This window comes from Amblyraja radiata, chromosome 4 (genome assembly GCF_010909765.2).
Source record: "Amblyraja radiata isolate CabotCenter1 chromosome 4, sAmbRad1.1.pri, whole genome shotgun sequence".
Taxonomy (NCBI): domain Eukaryota; kingdom Metazoa; phylum Chordata; class Chondrichthyes; order Rajiformes; family Rajidae; genus Amblyraja; species Amblyraja radiata.
In genome coordinates, this window is record NC_045959.1 from 60,068,665 (window position 1) to 60,080,841 (window position 12,177).

Below are 12,177 nucleotides of genomic sequence, written 5' to 3' on the forward strand. Positions count from 1 at the left end.
TGTCGGTTTTAGGTTGTCATGGGTGCTGTCGCAGGTTGACGCCAAATTAGCGTAGGTTGTCGCCAAGTTAACGTAGGTTGTCGCCGGTGCTGACTTTAGGTGAATTCCATTGTCCTAGGCGCTGGCATTCACCTAAAAAATCGCCTAAGTGGGAAAGGCCCATTAGATTAATTGATTGATTATACCTTTAATAATCCTTTACAGGAAATTACAGTGCCACGACAGCTTCAAGACAGACATAACACCACACATTTCCTCAAATGGCTTCCATACTTAACAAGTTAAAATACAAGTTAAAATACAAGTTAAAATACAATTAATTAAAAAAAAAGTGCAGTTATTTATGCGCATTATATAACCTTATAGCAGCTGGTAAACAGGACTTCCTATGTCTCTCAGTTTTGCACATTGGTGCAATCAGCCTCTGACTGAAGATGCTGCTCTTGATCACCTTCAGGGCATGGAGTGGGTGAGTGGGGTTGGTCATTATAGAACCTAGTTTGTTCAGAGTTCTGGCCTCTGACACCTGCTGGACTGTTCGTTGCTCAGCCCCGACCACTGAGCCGGCCTTCCTGATTAGCTTGTCCAGTCTGTTTTTATCCGCTATACGGGCGCCATCTCCCCAACAGGCCACAGCAAAAAACAGAGCACTGTACAAAACAAGCTACATTGAGGGAATTGCAATTGCTCAACCTTGATTGCAAGATTGTAACAGTCATCTTTAAGAAGCTTGCAATGGACAGAGGTGCACAATCTCACATCCCAAAGATCAGATCAAATCCCGGTTGCATTTAGCCATGGATGGCGGTGTACAGTTATCCAAACTGATCCTCACTCTCAATGATGGCAGGACGCAACATGTGAATATACGAGACAAGGCAGATGCATGTGCACCTACTTTCAGCTGGAAGCGCTTAATGTATGATTCATCTCAGCTTCCTCCGGACATCTGCATCATTAAAGACGATAGTTTTCACATGATTTTGATTCATTCTCCAGGAAATGGCTGAGTGGATTGGAAATAACAAATGTCACGGGAGCAGAGCATCCCAATTTATTTACCAAAGATCTACACTCCTGAACTCGCTGCAACTCTAGCTTGGTTGCACCCTTGGCATCTACCTGCCATGTAGAGAATTGGGTGCTCGTTCACAAATCCATTCTGGTTAACTACTGCCCGAGTAGTCTATTCTCAATCTGCAATTACGACTGGAAGCAAACAGCACTAATTCATGATTAATCTGCTCCCCGAAGCATAGTTTTGGCTGCAGACTTCTGCACAGCCTTGGTGCAAATGTAGGTCAAAGTGCTGAATTAAAGGCAAGCTGAGAATCACTGCCCTTGGCTAAATGTGTAACCAAAGGGTCCTGGTAAAACTGAAGACAATGATTTTCAAGGAGAAAACAATCGAACGATACATAGAAACATAGAAAATAGGTGCAGGAGTAGGCCATTCGGCCCTTCGAGCCAGCACTGCCATTCATTGTGATCATGTCTGATCATCCACAATCAGTAATCCATGCCTGCCTTCTCCTCATACCCCACTGATTCTGCTAGCCCCAAGAGCTCTATTTAACGCTTTTAAATTCATCCAGCGAATTGGCCTCCACTGCCTTCTGTGGGAGAGAATTCCATAAATTCATAACTCTCTGGGTGAAAACTTTTTTTCTCATCTCAGTTTTAAATTGCCTCCCCTTTATTCTTGACTCCCCCAACATTGGGAACATTTTTCCTGCAACTAGCCTGTCCAGTCCTTTCATCCTTCTAAATAACCAGTGAATACAAGCCCAGTCTTTGCAATCTTTCCGCATATGACAGTCCCGCCCTCCCGGGAATTAACCTCGTGAACCTACGCTGCACACCCTCAATAGCAAGGATGTCTTTCCTCAAATTAGGAGATCAAAACTGCACACAATACTCCAGATGTGGTCTCACCAGGGCCCTGTACAACTGCAGATGGACCTATTTACTCCGATACTCAAATCCTCTTGTCTTTTTCTTCTTGTGTATGGCGTGCTCAGCCTAAAGTTGTAGGACAACTTGTTCTATTTGATCTTATTTGATTGTGCACGTCAGGTGGATTGCATTCGTCGAGACAGGGTGGACCACGTGAAGGTTGCAATCTCCCACCTCAAATCCTCTTGTTATGCCAACATGCCATTAGCTTTCTTCACTGCCTGCTGTACCTGCATGTTTGCTTTCAGTGACTGGTATACAAGGACACCCAGATCTCGTTACATCTCCCTTTTTCCTATTCTGACACCATTGAGATAATAATCTGCCTCCTTGTTCTTGCCGCTAGTGGATAACCTAACATTTATCCACATTATACTGCATCTGCCATGCATCTGCCCTATTTCGGCAGACACCTGTAGTCGCCTAAAAAATCACCTAAGTGGGACAGGCCCATAACATTGCCCAGGGTGGTTGGTGCACTCGTAGAGCTAAGAATTGGCTTTGCCATTACAAATCGAGAAATAATAAAAGAGAAAATTCGCACTTCAATGGAGTGAGATTAGAAAATGTGGAATGAAGAGATCTTAGTTCTGATTTAGGAAACTCAAATTTAACAAACTCAAATTTGGATGCCAAGTAATTAGAGAGGCTGTTGGAATGTTGCCCTTCTCAATATGGAAAACAGAGTATAATGGAAGTGAAGATTTGATGTCACTTAATAGGGTGCACCTTGGAACATTGAATAGATCATAAGATCATAAAATCCTGCATGATAGGAGTAGAATTAGACCATTTGGCCCATCAAGTCTACTCCGCCATTCAATCATGGCTGATCTATCTCTCCCTCCTATCACCCTTTCTCCTGCCTTCTCCCCATAAACTCTGACTCCCGTACTAATCTAGAATCCATCTTTCGCTGCCTTAAATATATCCACTGACTTTGCCTCCACACCCTTTTGTGGCAAAGAATTCCACAGATTCACCACTCTCTGACGAAAGAAATTCCTCCTCATCTCCTTCCTAAAAGAAAGTCCTTTAATTCTAAGGCTATGACCTCTAGTTCTAAACTCTCCCACGAGTGGAAACATCCTCTCCACATCCACTCTATCCAAGCCTTTCACTATTCTGTATGTTTCAATGAGGTCCCCCCTCATTCTTCAAAACTCCAGCGAATATAGGCCCAGTACCGTCAAACGCTCATCATATGTTATCAAACATTCATCATAAACATAGTACCTATTGACATGGTATTCGTATTGTTATTGATTATTATTATTATTAGTAGTATTATCATGGAAACTTTGAAAAAACTGTACAATGAAAAACTTTACATACTATCCAGCCAGATCATATCATAGAGGTAAAGAAACAATAAACAATAAAGAAAAAAAATATATTTAAAAAAACAACAACAAAAACAAGGAACTGCAGATGCTAGTTTACAAAGAAGGACACAAGTGCTGGAGTAACTCAGCCGCTCAGGCAGCATCCGAGGAGAATATGAATAGTTCAGTTTAGTTTATTATTATCACGTGTACCGAGATACAGTGAAAAGCATTTTTGTTGCCTGCTATCCAGTCAGCAGAAAGACTATACATGATTATAACCAAGCAGTCCATAGTGGATAGATACAGGAGAAAGGGAATAACATTTGGTGCAAGATACATCCCAGTAAAGTCCGATTAAAGATAGTCCAGGGGTCACCAGTGAAGTAGATGGGAGGTGAGGACCATTCTCTGGAATTGTTGATGTTTCGGATTGGGTCGAATCAGTTTGAAGGAGGTTCCGACCCTAAACGTGAATCAGTCTGAAGAATGGCCCTGACATGAAATGTTACCTATCAATGTAATCCAGAGATACTGCCTAACCCACTGAGTTCCTCCAGCATTTTGTTTCCTTCTTCAGATCATATTCCGCATGAGTACAATCAAGGTATATCAACTACAATACATGATAGTGGTGGAGATGATAAATAAGAGCGGAACGATTGCAATGGATGAAAGTAGATTATCTTCTGGCTCCAGCACTCTAAGTGTCAGCATGCTCTAATGTCATCTCTTCGGATGGTGTTATGGTATAAACTGACCCAGCTTTGTCTGATGGGCATTCAGTGAAATCAAAAACCTGTGGACCACATGACAATATATTTTCTCTTAACATTACATCTGGCATAATATCTAAAGCCCATAGCTGGTCAGGCCGCATTTGGAATATTGTGAGCAATTTTGGGCACCATATCTGATGAAGGATGTGCTGGTTCTGGAGAGGGTTAGAAGAATGATTCCAGGAATGAGTGGGTTTACATATGATGAGCGTTTGACGGCACTGGGCCTATATTCGCTGGAGTTTAGAAGAATGAGGGGGAAGCTCATTGAAACTTACCGAATAGTGAAAGGCTTGATAAGAGTGGATGTGGAGAGGAAGTTTATAGGTTCTGGAAGCCTGAGAATTAAAGGATGTTCCTTTTCGAAGGAGATGAGGAGGAATTTATTTCGTAACTCTGTGGTATTCTTTGCCACAGAAGGCTGTGGAGGCCGAGGATATTTTTAAGGCAGAGACAGATAGATTCTTGATAAATATGGGCATCAGGGGTTGTGGGGAGAAGGCAGGAAAATGAGGTTGAGAGGAAGAGATAGATCAGCCACAATTGAACAGCAGAGTAGACGATGGGCCGAATGGCCTAATTCTGCTCCGATCACTAACGACCTTGTGACCTTATGATAATATTAAATTAAATTATGTTTAATGATTCACCCTAAAAACAACTGCATTTAACCTTGAGCAACGTAATTGATTCATAATTGAATGCTACCAGCATCAGAGTAGACTGTTCTACATTTGGGGGCAGCAGAATATAAAGGATTTCTTAGCATAATAGGGAGAAATTCTCTCAAGGGCTTTTTACTGAAACTTCATTAAATGTTCTTCTGTTACTCTGCTAATTTACAATCAGTAATATCATTGTTCCTTCAATAGTTGCTGGTCTAACCACAGTGGCGCAGTGGTAGAGTTGCTGCCTTACAGCGCTAAAGACCTGTGTTCGATGCTGACTATGGGTGCGGTCTGTGCGGAGTTTGTACGCTCTCCCCGTGACCATGTGGGTTTTCTCCGGATGCTCCAGTTTCCCACATTCCAAAAGCGTGCAGGTTTGCAGGTTGATTGGCTTTTGAGAATTTCCCTAGTGCGTAAGATAGAACTAGTGCGCAGGTGACCATTGTCAACTCGGACTCGGTGAGCCGAAGGGCCTGTTTCCGTGCTGTTTCTCTAAAATAAACGAGGGAGGATGAAGAGTGAGGAGTGAAGTATTATATTCACTGAGGATGCAGAGTGTAGATGAAAAAGTACCATCATTCAATTTAACGCATCCAAACACCAGCTCCATTTTTTTAATTTTTAAGTGAAAGTTGCACTAAATCAGGCCAACAGATCGTTGGATGGGAGAGATTTGGGCAGTGCTGCTGTTAACTCCCTGAAGAGCAAGATAGTAGAAGAGCAGTGAACCCCGCAACAGGACCCTGCTGTATGATGAAATGTGCTGTGAACTGACAAATTTGTTTAGTTTAGAGATACAGCATGGAAACAGGCCCTTCGGATCATCGATCACCCATACACACTGTCACTCCTACACACCAGGTGCAATTTACAGCAGCCAAATAACATAAACTTGCAGGTCTTTGGGATGTTGGAGGAAACCAGAGCACCCGGAGAAAACCCACGGGGTCACAGGGAGAACGTATAAACTTCATACAGATATCATCCGTAGTCAGGATCAAACCCAGGTCTCTGGTGCTATGAGGCTGAAAAAACTTGCATTGTGTGCTACTTCCTATACAGTGGTCAGGCACCAACTTGGCACTGGATTTACCACTGCGGTTGAAGCCCTCGTCTCCAATATAAGAATTAGAATTACTCCATGAACCATCTTATTATGTGACTGTAACTCAATATTTGATGGCATGATTAGTACGTTTGCAGATTGCGTTAAGGTCTTATGTTTAAGAAGGAACAGCAGATGCTGGAAAATCGAAGGTAGACAAAAATGCTGGAGAAACTCAGCAGGTGAGGCAGCATCTATAGAGCAAGGGAAACTAGGAACAATTTACGCATACACCAAGCCAATTAATCTACAAACCTGTACGTCATTGGAGTGTGGGATGAAATCGATCTCAGAGAAAACGCACACAGCTCATGGAGAGAACGTACAAACGGCGTACAGACAGCACCGGAAGTCGGGATCGAATCCCTGTCTCCGGCACTGCAACTCTACCGCTGCACCACCATGCCGCCCACGGCTTTAACGGAGATAAGTATGAGATGTTGCATTTTGTGAATTTAAACCATGGCAGAACCTTCAGAGCGAGCGGTAGGGCCCTAGGCAGTGTTGTGGAACAGTGGGATCTAGGAGTACAGATACATAGTTCCCTGAGAGTGGTGTCACAGGTATATAGAGTGGTAAAGAAACTTGTGGCACATTGGTCTTCACCAGTCAGGGTCTTAAGTATAGAAAGATAGACACAAAGAGCTGGAGTAACTCAGGCAGCATCTCCGGAGAAAAACGAATGGGTGACGTTGCAGGTCAGGAACCTTCTTCAGACTGAAATTGGGTTGTGGGGAAGGGGGCGGGGGAGAGGGGTGGAGGAAAGTCGTCTGGAGAATGGTCTTGATTCTGTAACGTTACCCATCCTTATTCTCCAGAGATGCTGGCTGACTCGCTGAGTTACTCCAGCACTTTGTGTCTATCTTTCGTATAAACCATTATCTGCAGTTCTTTGTATCTATACTGAGTATAGAATTGGGGATACTGTTCTACAAGATGTAAAGCTTTTCACTGTACCTCGGTACACGTGACAATAAACTAAACTGAACTGAACTGAACTGAAGATGTTGGTGAGGCTGCATTTAGGGTATTGTGATCTGTTTTGGTCACCCTGCTAAAGGAAAGAATATGTCTGATATGTCAGCTTTCTATAATGATCTTATAGGTTTCCGAATGAGCAAAACCAAGAGCCACCTAGATAGACACAAAATGCTGGAGTAACTCGTCTGAGTCTGAAGAAGGGTCTCGACCCGAAACGTCATCCATTCCTTCTCTCCAAAGATGCTGCCTATCCCACTGAGTTACTCCAGCATTTTCTGTCTGTTTTTGGTTTAAACCAGCATCTGCAGTTCCTTCCTACAAAAAGCGCCACCTAGTGTGTGTGTACTGAAGTGCTACTTTGCATCCTTGTGTCAAAGCTGTAATCGTCACTGCTTGCCAAGTGCTGAAGGCCATACCTGATGGGTTTCATCTGTGGCAGGTGGTGAGCAAACCAGCTCATCCTCACTGATCTCCTTATTGCCGGTGGATTGGTCCATGCCGTCAATAGTAGAAGCAACCAAGATAGTGAAATCGATGAAAGGTCAAAGTGATAGGAAGCTCGGGAACACCAATGTAAACTAAAGGGCCTGTCCCACTTAGGCGATTTTTTGGTAACTACAGGCAACTAGGCTATTTTCACATGGTCGCGGGGTGACGCCAGTATGGTCATGAGTTGTCTCCTCAAGTTGCCTAAAGAGTCGGAACATTTTTCTGGTCGCCGCTGGATTTTGAAATGTTCAAAACTTTTCGGCAACTGTGGGCTTGACGTGGCCTGTCTTCTAGTGTCCGAGGTGCTGTCGTAGGTTGTCGCCAAGGATGACGCATGTTGTCGCTAGGTGACGTTGGTTGTCGGGTGCTGACCGGTGAATTCCATCGGCGACTACCTACGTCAACCTACGTCAACCGGCGACAGGTAACGGTAGCTGAATTGTCTTCAGTTGTCTTCAGTTGTCGCCGACAGGGTCATTGCTTGTCGTAGCTTGTCGCGGGTGGACGTTGGTTGACTCCGATTGTCATAGGTTGTCGCTTGTGTGGTCGTAGTTTGTCGTAGATGTGTTCATTGGTGGACATCCTATCTCCCGACGATTGTGTCGCCGGTTGTCGGTAGCTTGCCGTAGCTTGACGTCGACTAGGTGGCAGCTTGTCGTAGACATTGTCATGGGGGGGGGGGGGGGTCCAGTCGCCGCTTTTTCGGTGACCTGCTACGACTGTGAGAGTCGCCGGCAGTCACCGAAAAAATTCCCTAAGTGGGACAGGCCCTTTAACGGTTGTATACTCCAAAGTGGTCACTCAAATTTATCTTTAGTTCCCCGAATACAACAGAGATCACGTTCTGAGTATACGCATACACAAAATGTGAAGCAACACAAATAAATTACTCCTTCATCTGGAAGAAGTGCTTAGATCCTTGGAAGATGGGAAGTAAATTTCGTTTTAACATAAAACAGACTGAAAACATAGGCAGGAATAAAATATTTTCACCGTGCTAATAAATTGCATATGATGCATAAAAGTAGCTTGATACCAATAATGATGCTAATAAAATTGTCATTTTATTTTGAAAAAATGGCTATGTTCTTGCTCTCAATAAAGTTTTATGAAGTAACTAAAACAGATCCAATTTATTATGATGTAGCGTTGTTTGAAATGGCGCTGTCTCAAATACTTGCAGCATGTGTTACTCATGAAAAACAACTACATCATTGTAAATAAGACCGTCAGATGCTAAATCTTCACGGTTCCATTACTCTGTGGTTATGAGCAATTAATTCAAGGGTCAAATCCGATTACTGCATCCGACACAGCATTATAGGTGGGAGGTGGATTTAAGGTGACAGCTCTAACTGCAGAGGCTTCCATTTCATGTTGATTCAATCTGTGCATGATCTGCAAGAGGCTAAAGGAAACAATTAGAGCAACTCGAGCCACTGAGACCATTCCTGAGCAGACAAAGGCTCTTGATTTCTGGCACAGTTTGGAATGTCATAAGGCTATTATCCCATTACATGCTTCTGTGGATGCTTTGATGTATTGCTAAACACATGAATTGATTGTGCCTGCTGCTAATACACAATGTGAAGAATATGCAGGAAGCAAAATGCAGAGCATACTGAAAAGGAAAAGGTGCAAGTTCCTTCAGACATGTAATGCACAACATTTTTAATTGGAGAGCAAATCATACAGCCTGAAAAACAAATTATTACTAGAGTAAATGGTTAACGCCAACTTAGCTCTTAATTGTTCAAATGATTTGTAATGGTAATATCAGCTTCATGGAAAGTGTTACTTATAAATTCATGAGTTCATAGTTTATAGGAGCAGAATTAGGTCATTCGGCCCATCAAGTCTACTCCGCCATTCAATCTTGTCTCATCTATCGTTCCCTCTCAACCCGATTCTCCTGCCTTCTCCCCCTAAACCTTGATACCCGAACTAATTAAGAATCTGTTAATCCCAGCCTTAAAAATATCCATTGACTTGACGTCCACTGCTTTTTGTGGCAATGATTTCCACAGATTCACCACCCTCTGACTAATGAAATCTATCCTCATCTTCTTTCTAAATGTACGTCATTTTATTCTGGGGCTATGGCCTCTGGTCCTAGACTATCCGACTAGTGGAAACATTCTCTCCACAACCACTCTATCCAGTCTTTTCACTATTCACTTACAATATATATATAAATGATTTGGACAAAAATGTTAGCGGTCTGATTAACAAGTTTGCAGAAGACATAAAAACTGGTGACATTGTGGTGAGTGAGAAAGGTCAAAGATTATAGCAGGACAGATCATTTGGAAATTCAGAAGACAAATGGCAGATGGAGCATAATGAAGAGAAGTGTGAGGTAGTGTATTTTAAGGTATTAAGTATAAGAGGAAAGTAGACAGTAAATGGCAGGACCTTCAGGATGCACAGAGGGATGTTGACGTCCAAAGTTCCTGAAAATGCCAATAGGGTGATAAAGAAGACAAACACCATGCTTGCATTATTGGTCATGTCATGGAGTGTAGGAGTTGGCAAGCCATGCTGTAGCCGTGGTGCCGCGTGTATCCTCTGGAAGCAGGCCTGGCTCGCCTGCCACGGAACCGGGAAACTCATCCCCAAGAGACGAGCCGCCTTACCCTGCCTGGCCCCGATTGCCAGAGAGGAGGGTGAAGAGATCCAAGATGGCAGCGGTGGTGGGCGGACACAAGGAACAGAGGGCTGGTCAACGGATCGGCTGTGGGAAGCAGTTCAGGGCACCTCACTGGGTGCGGGGGCCACTGGAGGCCCTGCAACAACTTGGGGCTCGGCTGGATCGGGCGCTGCTCCAAGACGCCGAGAGCACGGACTGAACGCAACCTACGGCTACATGGCACAACAGTGGAGAACACCAACAACTACGCTTGGCTAGGCCGACCCTGCAACGCCACCAGGGCAATGGGCCTTCACGGTCAGGTTACGAACTCTACATGTATAACATAGAAACATAGAAAATAGGTGCAGAAGTAGGCCATTCGGCCATCACCGCCATACAATATGATCATGGCTGATCATCCAAAATCAGTACCCCGTTCCTACTTTTTCCCCATATCCCTTGATTCCGTTAGCCTTAGAGCTCTTTCTAACTCTCTCTTGAAAACATCCAGTGAATTGGCCCCCACTGCCTTCTGTGGCAGAGAATTCCACAGATTATGACTGCGACTTGAAAATGGTACCAAACCTGCCAACTCTTGTACGTACACTCTGCCTATACACTTGTACTGAATCTAAGATGTGCTTATAGTAATACTTTCATTGAACTGCATGCAAAAACAGAATTGCACTGTACCTGAGTACATGTGCCAATAATAAATACCATTGAACCATTGAGTTGCATTAAGCTTAGTTTACATTTACTCAATCTACATTTGGAGTATTGTGTCCAATTCACATTGCTGCCTTGTAGGAAGAATGTGAAGGCCTTGGAAATGGTGCAGAAGAGGTATAGCATTGATATTGGATTTGTTACAGTCTTGTGTACTGAGATACAATGAAAAGCTTATTGTTTTATGTGCTTGGCGTCATGTTTAAGGCAGACATTGTGGGCCAAAGGGCCTGTTCCTGTACTCTACTGTTCTTTGTTCTGCGTTAACTATACATTACTCTGGTGAAATCACACTTGGAGTATTGTGTGCACTTCTGGCCACCTAGCTATGGGAACAATATCAATCAGCCAGAAAGGTGTAGAAAAGATTTGCAAAGAATATACTGGAACTGGAGGGTTTGAGTTATAAGAAGAGCCTCGAAGGGGCTGGGGCTTTTTTTTGTCCCTGGAGCGTAAGAGGCCAAGAAGCATGTAAATTCATGAAGGCCACAGATAAGATGAATGGTCAGAGCCTTTATTCCAGGGTAGAGGACTTTAAAACAGGAGGACAGTATCAAAGGACCCCCTCAGCTGTATCCACCTATCACTTGTCAGGCTTTGTGCTGCCCCCACCCTCTCTTCCAGCTTTCTTTCACCCCCAGCACCACAAACAGTCTGAAGAAGTGTCCCGACCAGAAAGGTCACCCATCCATGTCTCTAGAAAAGCTGCCTGATCTGCCGAGTTGTTCCAGCACCTTGTATCATGTTTGATAAACCAGCAGCTGCAATTCCATGTGTCCCCTGAAAATGGAGCACAGTGGTTTAAGACGAGAGGGGAAAGATTTAAAGAGGACCTGAATTAATGAATTTAAAAAAACATGAATGTAACATAGGAAGCCTTTGGAACTTCAGATGCTGGTTTAAACCCAAGATAGACACAAAATGCTTGAGTAACTCAGCGGGACATGCAGCATATCTGGAGAGAATGAACGGGTGACGTTTCGGGTCGAGGGTCTCGGTTACATCCTCTGTTACATTCCCGACCCGAAACATCACCCATTCCGTCTCTCCAGAGATGCTCCCTGTCCCATAGGTTAATTAGCCTCTGAAAATTGCCCCTTGTATGTCTTTGGCAAGTGCCCCCAGCGCGTCTTTGGCAAGTGGGAGGAAACTGGAGAACACAAAGGAAATCCATGTGGTTACAGGGAGAACGTGCAAACTCCACACAGCCAGCTTCTGGGCTCAAGATTGAACCTGGGTATCTGGCACTGTGACGCAGCAGCTCTACCAGCTGCACCACTGTTCTTTGATATCTTTGAAATTACCTAAGAATCAAATTAAAGCATGTTGTATGGAACATGGTTCATTTCTCCCTGGTGATAAAATAAAGCAGGAATTATGCCCCATAGATATAAATTAAGTCCCTGATCTCTGATCAGTACCTTTCTGTTAAACAAGCCATAATTTAGTGCTGGAAGCCAATAAACTCAAAGAAATATTTAAAGTAAAATCTCAGAAACTTAACAGCATGTCT

General features: G+C 43.6%; 1 protein-coding gene across 1 annotated transcript in view; it reads left to right on the forward strand.

Annotated features, from left to right (window-relative positions):
* dlgap1 (DLG associated protein 1) overlaps positions 1–12,177 on the forward strand; it is a 338,923-nt gene that overhangs the window by 67,768 nt on the left and 258,978 nt on the right. The gene's annotated exons all lie outside the window — the stretch shown is intronic.